Raw genomic sequence first — 15445 nt, forward strand, 5'->3', positions numbered from 1 at the left:
GACTGATTAATAACTGCTTACAATTGTTGCGAGCTTTGGTGTAGGCAGAAAATGAAACTGAAGAATTAAAAACAGGCCAATTACGATATGCAACATTCTTCTCTTGAACAGCCTTAGCACATTTATTGGAAAACCAAGGTTTAGATAAAGGACGAGATTTTAAAGTGGAGTGTGGAATAAAGGATTCCATTCCTGCAAGAATAATTTCGCTGACACGATCTGAGCAAAAATTGACATCCGAAATTTTGAAACAGTAATCCGACCAAGGAAAAGAAGAAAAGAAATCACGCAGGTCATTCCATTTTGCATTCTTGTAATGCAAAACAACATGAGGTTGGGAACAGCCATGAGATAAAGGCTCCATTGGAGAAGAGACAATCACCAAGGTGTGATCTGAAGTACCTAAAGGACCTCTCACTTCGACCGTGTACTTAGTTAGAAGGGTTGTTTGTGAGAAAAAGATCAAGCATGTTGGCTGTATGATTAGGACTGTCCGGTATTCTTGTAGGTAAACGAACAATCTGTGCGAGGTCATTAGTAATTGCAAAAGCCTCAGCATCTCGACCAGCTGGGTCAGATATAAAATACTTATAGTATTTTACTATGACTAGTTCTGCAAATTTGCAAATAGTTTTAATTTTTGCAATTTCACTTTTTAGTGACTACGCATTGCAACTGAAAATCGTTATCAATTTTCAGATGTTTATCAAAATCAACAGGGAGCTAAACGGTTTTGTAATAACTGAAAGGGGAACAGAAATTGTTGAAGGTAAACATAAAAAAAGGTGCTTGGGGTGGATAGGATATATCCAATTATATTAAGGGAGGCAGAGAAGGAGGTAGGCAAATCCTCATCCATAATTATGAGCATCTTTGAATTCAGGAGAGATCACTATGGACTGGAGATGTGTGAATGTATCCCAATTCACAAATGGTGATCAAAAAGCTGACATGAATAATTACAGAACAATTAGCTTCACATCTGTTCTGGGAAAAATAATGGTTAAAGAAATAATTCAGGCCCATCTAGACAGGAATGCAATTATAGGTGGTAGATGACTTTCATCAACCAGTGAAATACCACCACTTTGCGTATTGGAGGCTTGAAGTGGCGAAACCCATGTTTAGTCTCTAGAGCAAAATTTCCGGCATCCCCCCCATACTTCTCCTTCAACCCATGCACGGTACTAAGTACTATAGGTTTTGATACCTTTCGTGTTTGGGGTTTTCATAAAAAAAAAAATTATACTGTAGTCATAGCATGGATTTGTTAAGACTGCCTGTCTTGTCTAACAATCTGATTGGATACTGTGATGCTTGGAAATTTGCTCATATCCAGCCAGTTCCTAAAAAAGGGTGACAAATATCTCCCATCCAATTATCATCCCATTCCAATTACTTCTACTCTTTCTAAAGTAATGGAGAAATCAATTAACTGCCAACTCTTAAACTACCTAGAAAAATTAACTGCCAACTCTTAAACTACCTTTCATCTGATCAACGATTGCCACTATGGATTCTGCCAATGTCGATCCACTGGTGATATTCTGGCTTATGTTACCCATTTATGGACAAATTCAATGGAAAAGTTCGGTGAAACACAAGCAACAGGATCTAGATGATATCTTGACTATCTTTTCCCCAGGCAGGGGAAAAGTAGATGATGTAGAGCAGATATCCTTGTCCTATTTTTAGATTTCAGTACAGTTTTTGATATACTGTTCCACACGAATGACTGCCAGATTGAATCCATGTTGGATCAGGGGCACTGTTGTGGATAAAGGGATGGCTGAGTGGCAGGAGGCAATGTGGTTATTAATGACCACTGCTATTCATGGACTAATGTTATTACTGGAGTCCTCAAAGTTATGTGCTGATCCCCTTACTGTTTTCAATATATATTAATACTGATGAAAGCATATCAAGCTTCCTGTGGGGAACAAAAAACACTTAGAATTAACTGTGCATTACAACATAAACTTGGAGCAGTGCACCCAGGCTTCTAGGACAGCTCATGGGGTTCTGCTAATGATGTACAGGTATTTTGCCAACAGGACAGAGGTGATTTTATTGTATAAAACAATGGTTACGTCACATCTTGAGTGCATGTGCGAAAGAGTGTAGATTTGTTGGAATTAATAGAGAAGAGCACAAGAGCAGAGAAGAGCACAGAAAGACTTGAGGCCTGTAAACTAAAGCAAGGAAACCTGAATGAAACACACACAAGTGAAGGAGACAAATTTAAATTGAAAAAGGATAATTGCAGGACAGACGTGCAAAAATTTTCTTTCACCCAGAGAGTTGATTATTGGAACAAACTTCCATCCGGTGTTATGGAGGTGGGTAATTTAAATAAATTTAAATAAAGATTAAGCAAAGTACTAGAAGGCATGTATACATAAAATGAGTAGGGTTTTTTCTTTTTTTGTCTAATGCTGTATAAACTTGCTTCCTTGCACCATTTTTCCACTGTGAATACTAATACAACAGACGCTGCTAAGTGTGATCACTTCGGGACTCGGTTAAGCTGATAATAAGCGATTAAACAAGAATCCAGCTGTTCAATGTTGCTGACTGAAGCAGAGTGGAAATGTGTACATAAAAAGGCAGAAGTGGACAGAAAGAAAACATTAATATCAAGCAATATAAAATACTTTAATTTGACCATCCATTATTTCTTCGAGAACAGCATCAATAAAAATGAAAGTATCATAATGTTTCTGGAACCCCACAGAACAAATTAAAAAGAAAAGTAAATTTTAAAATCAAGAATTAGAAAAGAGTTAATACTCTGCCATAAAACAATCAGATTGGTAGGAGTACAGATACTGTACTTTCACTCACAGAATAATGACACCTACAACTATACGAACTGAATGTAGCAACAGCAGTAACTAAGGATGTTATCAGTAATAATTCCTGATACAAATCAGGATGTTATGTAATAATCCCTTCCACTGCACATGTGTAAACCATGATAAGGCAAAAAAGCAAAAACTGAAGCACTGATCACAATAAACAATGTTTTTTCTGTGTATTATTATATGTACAATCAGGACTTTATAAAAGTGATTACATTATCAGTGATCACAATAAATGGTGTGCACAGTACATGACATTATGCTTCATATTTGTAGTTCAGCACTGATAAGAGTGTTAAGATTATATAGCATATTTTACTTAGTTACACTGCTCGTGTAATGCAACCTACAAATTAACACTGATCTCTATAAGAAAATTGCTTTCAAATAACACATTTTAACTCAATCTTTTTCAGGATCATAACATGTTAACTAAGGAATTACCCTATTTTCAAGTAAAAATTAGGTGTTAGATAAGCAACACTTGCTTACCAAAGCAGTATAATTATTCTTTACTAGTGCCAGTCCACCTCTCTCTCTCTCTCTCTCTCCTATTATTAAGTAGAAAGTAAAATACAAACCCTGAAAAATCTGGTGAACAGAGACAGACTACAAGGTTTCAATAAAAAAAATTATTTTATGCAATGCTATCCATGTTCATAAGTAGTCTCAGTTTCATACCTCTGTTGCTGACTATATAAATTTTCAGCATTCTAGGCTAACAAAAGTTTGTTATTTACACTGTCCAGTCAAAACAATACAACAATCTAACTAATAGTCGCTATGTCCGTCCACCCCCTCTTGCCACCAGTACTGCCATGGACTGCATAAAGCCTCTGAACACTGCAGGTTATGTTGTACCATCTCACCAGGATTGCATCCCATAGAACTGTAATAGTCCAAAATAGAGGATCCAAACACTGGATGTGTCAATCCATGTAATCCCAGCACTGTTCTATGGGATTAATATCTGGCCAATTCGGCAGCTAATGTAGCATTTGGAAGTCACTTTTGTGTTCAGCGAATCACTCTGGAACAATACAAGCAATGTGGCAGGACACATTATCCTACTGGAACACAGTAGGATAATGGGATTAGTATTAGTAATGGCCATATGGTGCTGGAGAGAAGCCTAAGGCTTATGCTGCACCAGCCAAAAAAAAAAAAAAAAAAAAGAGGAGAATAATAATAAAATTAAATTAATAATTAATAAAAGCAAAGGAAATAGACAACCTATGCATTTCACTCCTCCCGTAGATAACTATCCAGCTGACCTTTGAATTTCCCCAGTCAGCCTCAGCCACCCATGCAGGTAACTTATTCCAGTAATTTATAACTTGCTGGTTTAAATACCTATTGGCTGATCAGGATGTACCTGATCAGCCAATGGTTAGGTAGTTGAGGGCACTGAGTGTTCAGTCTAGAAGTATGAGGGCTCCAAGAGATTTGCAGGAAAACACCCATATAACAAATTCTAGCACCACCTGCCTATTTCTGTTGGACCAAAACATCACAGTGATTCCCCACTTCAATTTATCACCGGTATGGTGATAAATTGCACAGAATAGTAAGAAATGTGATTCATCAAAAAAAAAGGCAACCTTTTTCCAATTCTCGGTCCAATGATACTGTTCAGATGCATACTCTAGATGTCACTGGCAACGTGCAGCCACAAGCATGGATACTTTGACCAGGCAGCCACTATGATGGCCCATACAATGAAAAGTTTTCTCTATTGTGGTCTTGGAAACACTGCTGGTTGTCCCCTGGTTAAAGTCCATGATTAGCCATTTACCGTTTTCCATCTATCAGCTCACAAGATGAGACAGCCTATGTTCACCACAACCATCAATGAGTCATGGGTGCCCACCACAGCACAGGTGCAGTGGCTGCTGCCCTGTTCAGAATGCTCACACAACGCTCCAAAACAGCCCACTAGATTCACAATTTCTGTAATACTGCATCCTTCTTCCCAATGGTGATCAAGAACTTTATATGGACCACATGCCATGCAATTGCAGTATGACATTTACCAGTTCTTACTGTGAAACACATGCCAACAGGTGGGGAGGAACAGCTGATTGATAAAATGTGGTGGTGATCATAATGTTTTGATTGGACAGTGCACATATTTTTTATTCATGAGAAAAGTTATAAAGTTAAAAATTAAATTATAGGTTATAATTTTGAAATCTGTAAAAGATATAGAACTCTGTGTTGATTACACAGTGTGCAAGCCTGCCCTTAATTATAAGCCAAATAAACAATAGCTTATGGATTCTCTATCCACAGGATCTCACAGTTTCTTTTTGTGAGGATAAAAATCTGTAATTACATATTTTGGGACCTCATTGGTTTAGGTGCCTCAACACATTTAAATCTAGTCCTATATGTGCAATATGCAACAAAGCAGCTAGAGCTATGAGATGCGAGTATACTGTGTATCTGTAATTGCATGTATTCTTCAATTACTTCAATTTTTATTTGTTGAATAAAAAACTTGAGATGTGGGAGATAAAACCATGCAACCTTCATCCAAGGACTAACTTATCGACTTCTCATGTCATTGGCAGGATTCAAAGCTAAGCCTCTTCCACATGGCATAGATTAAAAGGCTTACCATGGGAAAGGATAGTAAACTTATTGAGTTTGCTATCCACATAATCTGGCTCCAATAATAGTTCTGAGGATGGAATTTTTAAGACAAACAATGAGACAGAGATATCAAGCTGTTTTATGGTTAACTGCCTTGATTACAATGAAACTGCTTCTCAATAATACACAACCTTTCATTATTCTGAAGGTTGCCTAACTTGGCTATTGACTGTCCCAAAATTTGGGAATTTACTGCATGAAAAATTCCTAGGAAATCTTCCAGGATAAAATATGCCACTAGTGATATACAAGAAAAAGCCCCTTACTAAATAGACGGAAAACGTCTTTCTTAAAATGTTAAAAGGAAAAGAAGGTTTATTAATGTTAAAAAGTCTTTATTCTTAAAGCCCTGCCTTATTAATTAAGAATAAAGACCTTCCTTATAATTAAGTGCAATACATTCAAATTAATTTGAATCAATTCAAAAATAACCAATTTATTACATGTTTTCTTACCCTTCTTCCTGATTTCACTTTTTGTCCAATTTTTTTAAATTTAATTCTAACTTGTTGAACATACTGTATGCTTCATTTTATAATATAAACTTTTGTACATTTCCATGTGATTTTTGATTTCTCTTAGATTTTTAGTACAATATTATTTTTACTGTTTCATTAATTGCTTGTTTATAATTTCATTTTGTTTCTTTATTTATTTATTTTTGCTGGAGTCTCTGTTAGCCCCTATTGCTGTTCCATGGCGCTGAATCAGGGCAACTTGTTATTTTAGTCTACTTTGCAAGTATGTTACTTTGTTTTGTGTCCTCTGTTGACAGCATAGCATTTTTGCCACATGTTACTCATTTGGAGAAATTTGGCTTCTATGAATGGAGAAATTTCTGAAGTCCTCTCCAATTGAATTTGTAGTTAGCCTACCTCAGGTAGAGGAGTAGCCTCCCCCTTTCACACAAGTTATTCCGGTTTCTTCAGCCTGCACAACATGAAAATTGGCCTGTGAACGCATACATGCTTATAGCCTAAGCCACCGATGCACCAAAACCCCAATAACAACAACTGCACTTCATGTTCGCCTTTCACAAGCCTATTTTTTGTTTTTCCCAAACCTGTGCTTTGTCATTGAGATTCTGTACTGTTCTGGCTGACTACTTTGTTTCAAACTTGTGAAAAATAAACAGATAATGACTAACTGACTGATTTCATAAGGATATAAATTTCAATGCATTTTATTATAATACTAATATTATTATAATACTATTAAATGCATTTTATTATCTCATCAAGAAGCCACAAAATGACAATTTTTTGTGAACTATATAATGGTTTATATACTTTGTGCTTCCATAAAATATTATCATTCTGTAGCTTCTCAAAAGGTACATTATGCAGTGGTTTATGTATTATTAATTTATATATCCTAATGTCACTTCATCTTTATTAGGTCACAATTTTTTACAAGTACACACACATACATACACCGATGAGCCAAAACATTATGACCACCTACCGAATATGATGTTGATCCTCCACGTGCAGTGAAAACAGCTCGTACCTGGCGAGGCATGGACACTACAAGATTTCTAAATGTGTCTTGTGGTATCTGGTACCAACAGATCCTTTAACTCCTGTAAGGTCCATGGTTGAGATGCAGCAGATTGGAGTTGCTGTTCCAACACAAACCAAAGATGATCGATGGGACTGATGTCTCAGGAATTTGGAGACTAGGGAAATACCTGGTAGTCTTCCTCATGTTCCACGAACCAGTCTCAAACAATCTGGGCGGCGTGGCATGGAGCATTATACTGCTGAAAGATGGCACCACCAGAGAGGAAGACCATTGCCACGAAAGTGTGTACCCAGTCAGCAATGATGTTTAGGTACATGGTAGATGTCAGAATGCCCAGCACATGGATGACTGGACCCAGGGTATCCCAGCAGAACATCACCCAAAGCATGACACCGCCATCACCAATTTGTTTTCATCCCACGGTGATCAAGCCATCACTTCCCCAGGTAAATAACACACGTGTACCCGGCTGTCCACACGGTGCAACGGGCAACGTGATGCATCGGACCAGACTACCTTCTTCCAATCACTGAAGTTACAGCTTAAATCCTCGGGCGCACATTGTAGGCACTATCACCAGTGAACGGTGGTTAGCATGGGCACTGGAAGCAGCCTGCGGCTATGCAGCCCCATTTTCAGCAAGGTTCGATGTACTGTCTGTTGTGACACATTACTCCCATCACCAGTGAGTTAGGCCACAGTTGCCATCTATCATCCAGGAGAGCCTTCACTCACCTCAAGCATCAATGAGCCGTGGTCATCCAACACCTTGCCGACGGTTCGTGGGTATTCCCTCCTCGGACCACTTTCGGTAGGTACTAACCACAGCTGACCGTGAGCATCCCACCAGCCGTGCAGTTTCGGATATGCTCTGACCCAGTCGTCTGGCCATTACAATTTGGCCTTTGTCAAACTCTCTTAAATCTGCTGTCTTTCTCATCTGAAGAACAAGAGTAACACTGATTAATGGAGCTCAGTATCAGGTGTTTTTTATACCATGTCCCGACCTGCACATGCGGTGTAGTTCACCTGCAGTTGCTTCGATTTGCATAACGACTTGCTGGTCATAATGTTTTGGCTCATCGGTGTGTATATATATGCACATGTATAAAAACTGATGGTTTGTAAACATTTTCTTGCAATTTGTTCTCGTTCTAATATTAATAGGATACCCCGCCCCAAGCCCACTGAAAGGAATTATTTGCATACAGAAGTCCTCATTATTATTATTATTAGCTGTATGGTGCAAGGCAGTAAGCATAGCTACCCTTTTTTCAGGCCCAGAGGCAAAGAACATGTTCAGGCCCCTACTTAATTAATGAAAATTGCAAAAACAGGAGATGGCCAAAGATGCCAGGCCACTAAAGGGCCTGGGCCAGGAGGCAATTGCCTTGCCTGCCTACATGGTAGCTACGCCACTGGTGCAAGGAAGCCTGGGGCTTTTGCTGCACCAGCCAAAAAAAAAAAAAAAACATTTCTGAGTTACCCTGAGAGAGAGAGAGAGAGAGTCAGATATAGAAGGGTATCACCAAGGAGAGAGAAGAATGATGATATCCTGGGTGTGCCAAGCTCATTCTCACCAGAGCCCCTGGAGGTATCTGAGAATAACCGGAACCATGAAAAGGCAACAAAGTGGTTCTACTTAAAGAAGGGACCAAAATCACATCCTAAATACATAATGTTTAATTGGAACTTTAATACAATAACTTATGCTAAAGACAATGATAAAAGTTTATTAAGTATACTATTTTTAATAACATTTAGGCACACCTTACCTAAAAATATTTGAATATGAAGGCAGGTGGGCACTGTAAAACCATTAGGTGGAAGAAGGAGAGGCAGGGTTCCTTGGGGGGCTGCTCTAAAAGGAACTGCTTGAGGCTTGAAGAATGAATTGTGTGTTATTTTCTTTGTCGCGATTTTTTCAAGTTAAAATTATTAAAGAGCATGGCAAAACATTTTTCACTTTACTTTTAACCTTATCAGTCACAGTCATTCTGCAAAAATACACAAGAGCTTCAATTTTTATAAATGCCTCTCGTAATCTAAATTCTTTTTCTTTGGGGACTTGATCATATCACCCCTCTCAGTTCTCTCTTCAGTTAGCTAGCTACCTCTAACAGACTGTCACTGTTGACAAGAACTGCACTGGAGTAATAATAAATATTTTTATTAACTTCTTGTAATTATGCATTTTTTCCAAGATTTGCAATTTCAGTTTGTATCTGATTCTTCTAAAACGTGAACAGCGTCAGGATATAATTTTTTCCAGCAGCCATTCCTCAACCGAATTGAAACGTCCTACAAAACTTGTCCAATAATTTTAATAAGATCAAAAATATTAAAGTTACTCTAAAAAGCTTCCACATACTTTTCTTTGGTCGTATCAGTTTCGGCAATTAATTTCCAGAAAGTAAGATATAATTAATATGCATTCAAACATATTCCTGGTCCATGGGTTGAATGTCGTAGGTGGTGGTTAAAACACTAACGATCGCGTAACTGTGGACACTCGGATAACAAGGACCCCCTGTACAAAAATCACAAAAGTGGCACCCAGTAAACAAAACTATCTAAACTACTGCAGCTTAGATAGCAAGGGTATAAGCAATAAGTATCTGCTCTAATTTTGAACTTTGTGCTGTAACGAAACCTTTACCTCGTTCCGTAAGCTGAATGAAATTGGCAGATCCAAAATAAAATCAAAGTACTGTACCATGAATCAAACACACGTGAGTTGAGGCACCCACCTATTTTCGATGAAATTGCATGTTTTAATTTTCAGAGAAACAAATAATCATGAGCATAAGTTTCTTCAACCATAAGTACATTAATTTTGATAAATAAATAACATAAAAATATTACTTATAAATTTTACAATGAAGCATCATTGTCTGTTACAAAACTTAGTAAATTAACACAAGTATTCACATCAACAAAACAAATGCCATAAATGATTTTAGCACTTTTTCTTTTTTTTTTTCCTTTTTTTTAATTAGAGCACCGCAAACATATATATTAAAAATAATAATAAAATAGCACTAACTGCATAACTGTACAGTATAACAAGTATAGGCATTTGTAATTAGTAATTTCCATAATCTTTTCGCTGTACAATACAATGTAGGATCAAAAAGATCAAAGAATGAATTTTCATAAACAATATTTACAGATAACTCCCTATAATTTTCCTAATTAATGAGCTTGGTTATACACATTTTTTCATGATTAAATAATTGCGATATAACTTTTTATATTCATTTTTAAAAAGTTCCTTAATTATTATAAACTTCGGCTTCACTGAAAACGTCTTATCCCTCTTTAGTTTGGGAAAACTTAATACATGTATTCACATGCCGCAAAGACAGATAATAACGTGAATGCAGTAAGACAATTATAGAGTTTTCGAAAAGTACAGTGCTATATTCAGAAATTATTGGCGCACGATGAGTGGGCACATTGTCAGGAAATAATTTCCAAATTTTCCTTGCTCGCATATTTTATGCTTCTAATTGATTCTCTAATTGCGCTTAAATACAGTCTTTCTAAATACGCAGTCTTATTAATAGCACAATTTCTAAGTATAAATTTATAATTATGCCTTTAAAGTAAAAAAAAAAAAAAAAAAAAACACGTTATATTACCTAAATTCTGTTATATTACCTATATTACCAGACCTCTCCTCAATCAGAATATTTTCTTCGGGGAGAAAAAGAAAGAGACTTCCATTCAGGATTAAAGTTTTCTCTTCCGGTCATAAAGGCAACATAGTGGTTTTTATTCTTACAATAAAAGACTTCAGTTTTACAAATTTCGGCATTTGGAAACTGAGTGGACCTAAGAGAAGAGCTTAAGAATTTAAATACATTGGATAAATTGAACGCTGATGGGATCCTTACTCTTTTTCGAATAACACACATGGGTCAGTTCATGTCTTTTAGCATTGCAAAGTTTTTACGATGAATGTGGAACTATCAATCCCCAAACTGGAGGGCCAGGTTGAGGGTTGATAACAGACATAACAGAACTTAATTTGAACAAAAAGAAAGAAAAATCTCATCCAACCAAGGTACCTTTTATATTTTTAGCTTCAACAATTTTTCTTCCACTTTTCACTTGATTATCAAAAAATTATTAAGCACCAGACACAACTTCACTCACTTCTGTTGCCCACATCCCTAACAAATTGCAAGAATATTTGCTGATGTTATCAAGGCAGTCTTAGGTGGGGCGAAAAACTGCTTTCTTGCGGGGATTCACAGACTAAACGATTACAGTAGCCGCAGGCAGAAGCGAAAGTGATTCTTGCACTTTTTCTATTGAAATGAGCACCAGCCTGGAGTGCAAGTTGCGGAGGATTTCAAGAGGTGCTGGGAGTCACCATGGAACAAGTAAATACATGGGCTGTGTTAGGGTAACTAAGAGTAAGAACAGGTGCATGTATACTTGCATGTACACGAATGCAAGAACTATAGTTAATAAATTTGAAGTGCTGATCAAGACACCAAAGGCAAATATTGTTCGGACATCAGAGACATGATGTCACACAGATATAAGCAGTGCAGAATTGGTATGTGGAGAGTACAATTTGTACAAAAGAGGATAGACAGGGTAGGAAGGGAGGGAGGAGGAGAAGTTATGCTGTTAATTAAGAAATACACAAAATCTGAGGCAGTGCAATCATTTGACTTGGGTGACCAGTGCAATGTTGAATCAGTTTGGTGTCACATGAACACTGGGAAAGCAAAAATGGGAATGTGTTATAGGCCTAATGACCCTGATTAGTACAACAAACAATTCTGCAGAGAAATAGAGTGGACAGTAAATCAGAATGTCTTGTAATGGGGGAATTTTCACTTTCCAAATATTTACTGGAATTTGTGGGTTGGTCACAGGCATGCTACCAAAACATTTGTGGATTTATTGGAGGATTTTCTACAGCAACATGTTCGAGAAGCAACCAGAGGGAGTAATACTCTTGATCTGATTATCAAGTGACATACACTGCATTATCAAGTGACACTGCATTATCAAGGGACACTGCATTATCAAGTGACATAAATTGTGACATACATTATCAAGTGACATAAACTATGACATACATTATCAAGTGACATAAACTGTGCCATACATTATCAAGTGATAGACACTGCCACTTTATTAGGTACACCCCTCCGGTGCACACAAATGGATTGTCCCACAATGTTCAAGTCACATGACCACAGTTGTGAAGTTAAGCGTATAAACCGTAGCAAGAATGGGGAAAAGGACTGATCTAACGGACTTCGAACATGGCATGGAAGTAGGTGCAAGACGTGCTGGACAAAGCATCTCTGAAACGGCAGTTCGCCTGAGTTTTTCACGCACCACAATTTCAAGGGTATATCGAGAATGGTGCAACGAACAGAAAACATCCTCTCAACAGCACTCCTGTGGAAGAAAATCACTTGTTGATGAGAGAGGTCATCAACAAGTGATTAGAATTGTTAGAATTGTGCAAGCAAACAGACGGGCCACAATGTCGCACATCACGTCGGAATACATAGTGACATAGTGACATAGTGTTTTTTGACAAGCGGCACCGGTGCTTTCGCACAACTCCGCATTTGAATCTCTTGTGAAGTAAGACAGTACAGTACTGTCAAGGCCAGATATCATATGTTAGTGTATGTTCATGTTTGCTTAGTGCGGGTTATGTTGTTCATCTGGCCGCTTAGCCTAGGGTCTGTGGAACACCACAGACTGCTAGTTACCGTCACTGGCACTGGGAGCCGGACCAGGTATGTGGAAAGAGAACTCTGGCTGGCCGACCCTGGGGTTAGCCTGAGCTTCCCAGGGAGGGCCGAGAAAAAAAATAAAATAATAAAATAAAATAAAATAAAAAAGAATAATAATAAAATAAAATAAAAATAATAAATAATATAAAAAAAATAAAAATAATAATAATAATAAAAAAATTAATAAAAAAATAATAATAATAATAATAAAAAATAAAAAAATAAATAAATAAATAAAATAAAATAAATAAAAATAAAAAAATAAATAAAAAAAAAATTTTTTTTTTTTTTTTTTTTTTTTTTTGAAATAGGAGAAGGGGTGAGAGATTGAGGAGAAGAAAGAAGGTAAGCAGAAGAGAGAGGGTGAGGTAGGGTGGGCTCCCCCCCTGGGGGGGAGCCCACCCTACCTCAGGAAGAAGAGAAAAGGTTGTGAGGTCAAGTGACCCACAAAGTCAGATTGTCTAATAGCATGATCCTGCATTTGAAAGTCAAATGCCAGCCCCACTCCCAGAGGAGTATTATCTTGGTGCGCAGAATAAAATATCGAAACGGACCACTAGTCACACTTTGTCACGAATGGGCTGCAATAGTAGACGGCCACATCGCGTACCTTTGTTATCAATGAAGAACAAGAGAGCACGCCTCCTGTGGGCACAGTAAAAACAACAGCACTGGACTATCAAGGATTGGAAAACATGTTTATTGGTGTGACGAATCAAAGCTCCTGGTGCATAATGTTGATGGAAGGCTCAGAATTTGGCGAAAACGACATGAATCCATGGACCCGTCATGTCTGACAACTACTGCGCAAGACGGTGGGGACAGTGTTATGGTGTGGGGATTGTTTTCTTGGCACACCTTGGTCCATTGATACCCGTAGATTCACATCTGAATGCCACGCCACATTGTACCTAAACATCGTTGCTGACCAAGTGCATCCGTTCTTGGTGACAGTTTATCCGCATTCAGATAGTTACTTCCAGCAGGATAATACGCTGGTGCACAAAGCCCGAATCACTATGGAATGGTTCCAGGAACATGACAATGAATTTTCTTTGTTGCAGTAGCCCGCTCAATCCCTGGATCAAAATCCAATTGAACATATTTGGGATGAGCTGAAAAGGGCTGTTGACTGCAGGTATACACCTCCATCTCAAGGAACTGAATAAATTTTATACGTATTTTACATATAATTACATGCATTTTATATGTAATTATATGTAATACATATCATTCTATGTATTTTACCAAAAATACATATAACGACTTAGATTACAAACGTAACATAATTAATACATAACTTGAACCGGAAGTTATATAAACGGAACTCTTAGAAAATACTCGATACTGAAAAATATGTATAGCCTTATAACTGTATTGGGATACAGGTTTAGGGTTATAATTTTGTACTGAAATTGAAATTTTATTGAAATTAAATCGAAATCATGACTCAGACCAGAGCAGCAAAGCAAAAGGCTCAAGTTAATGGGACTGCTGTGGCTCAGAGGAGAACTGAGGGGGCAGTTGCCCTCTGAATCACAGCCTTATAAAATGCACTGCTTGCTTAATGTTTATGGAGCAAACGAAGAAAAATTCGTTTGCTTCTTATGTTTTACAAATTACAGTGTAGTAGTAGTAGAAATAGAAGTAGTAGTAGTAGTAGTGGCATGTGATGCAAGAAAGCAAGTGTATGAGCTTATGCAGCATCACCCAAAAAAAAAAAAAAAAAATCACACCATTCCCTCCAAATGCCTGTCCAGTTCCTCCTTAAATTTATTTAACCTGTCAACTTCCACAACGACAGAGGGAAGTTTGTTCCAGCAATTAACCACCCGCTGGCTAAAGGCAAATTTTCGCACATCTATTCTACCTCTGTCTTTTCTTAATTTGAATTTATGCCCCCTTAGGTTCCTTATCTGAACAAGTGGAAGGATCCTATCAGAATTCAGCGTGCTCAACCCATTCAAGGCCTCATACACCTCAATCAGATCACCGCGCAGGTGCCTAGTCTCCAGCCGCTGCAATTTGCAGAACTTAAGCCTCTCCTGGTAAGAGGATCCCTTCATTCCCCTCACCAATCTTGTTGCCCTTCTCTGTACACGCTCAAGTAAATCTACATCCTTCCTAAAATGAGGCTTCCAGACCTGTACGCAGTACTCAAGGCGGGGCCTGACCATTGCCTTATACAGAGGGACAATCACCTCCTTCTCCCTGCTAGCAAAATTCCTATATATCATTGACAAAACCCCATGACCTGCCCTGGAAGCCTGTCTGCATTGCTCAGAAAACTTCATATCTGACTCCACAATTACTCCCAGGTCTTTTTCATTTTCTACCACCTTAAGTGTAGTACCACACAGTAGTACGTTTCTCTGAGGTTACTTCTACCCATATGTAGTACTTTCCATTTGTCAAGGTTAAACTCAGTTGCCACTTCTTAGCCCATCTACCCAAATTATCTAGATCCTGTTGCAGTAGAACACTGCCATTACTGTCATTAACAACCCTGCCGACCTTTGTATCATCTGCAAACTTTGACATTAAGCCTGATATACCTTCATCAATATCATTGATAAATATACAAAACAACAGTGGACCCAACACCGAACCCTGTGGGACTCAACTAAT

At 37.7% G+C, this 15445-nt stretch overlaps 1 protein-coding gene across 1 annotated transcript in view; it reads right to left on the reverse strand.

Annotated features, from left to right (window-relative positions):
* LOC150085592 (uncharacterized) overlaps positions 1–9267 on the reverse strand; it is a 69872-nt gene extending 60605 nt beyond the window's left edge. The window contains exon 1 of the mRNA XM_090373376.1: positions 8816–9267. The gene's annotated coding sequence lies outside the window, so the exon portion shown is untranslated. The remainder of the gene's footprint in view (positions 1–8815) is intronic.
* Positions 9268–15445: the final 6178 nt, after the last annotated feature.

Source organism: Mastigoproctus giganteus, chromosome 5 (assembly GCF_048544385.1).
Source record: "Mastigoproctus giganteus isolate SK-2022 chromosome 5, ASM4854438v1, whole genome shotgun sequence".
NCBI lineage: Eukaryota > Metazoa > Arthropoda > Arachnida > Uropygi > Thelyphonidae > Mastigoproctus > Mastigoproctus giganteus.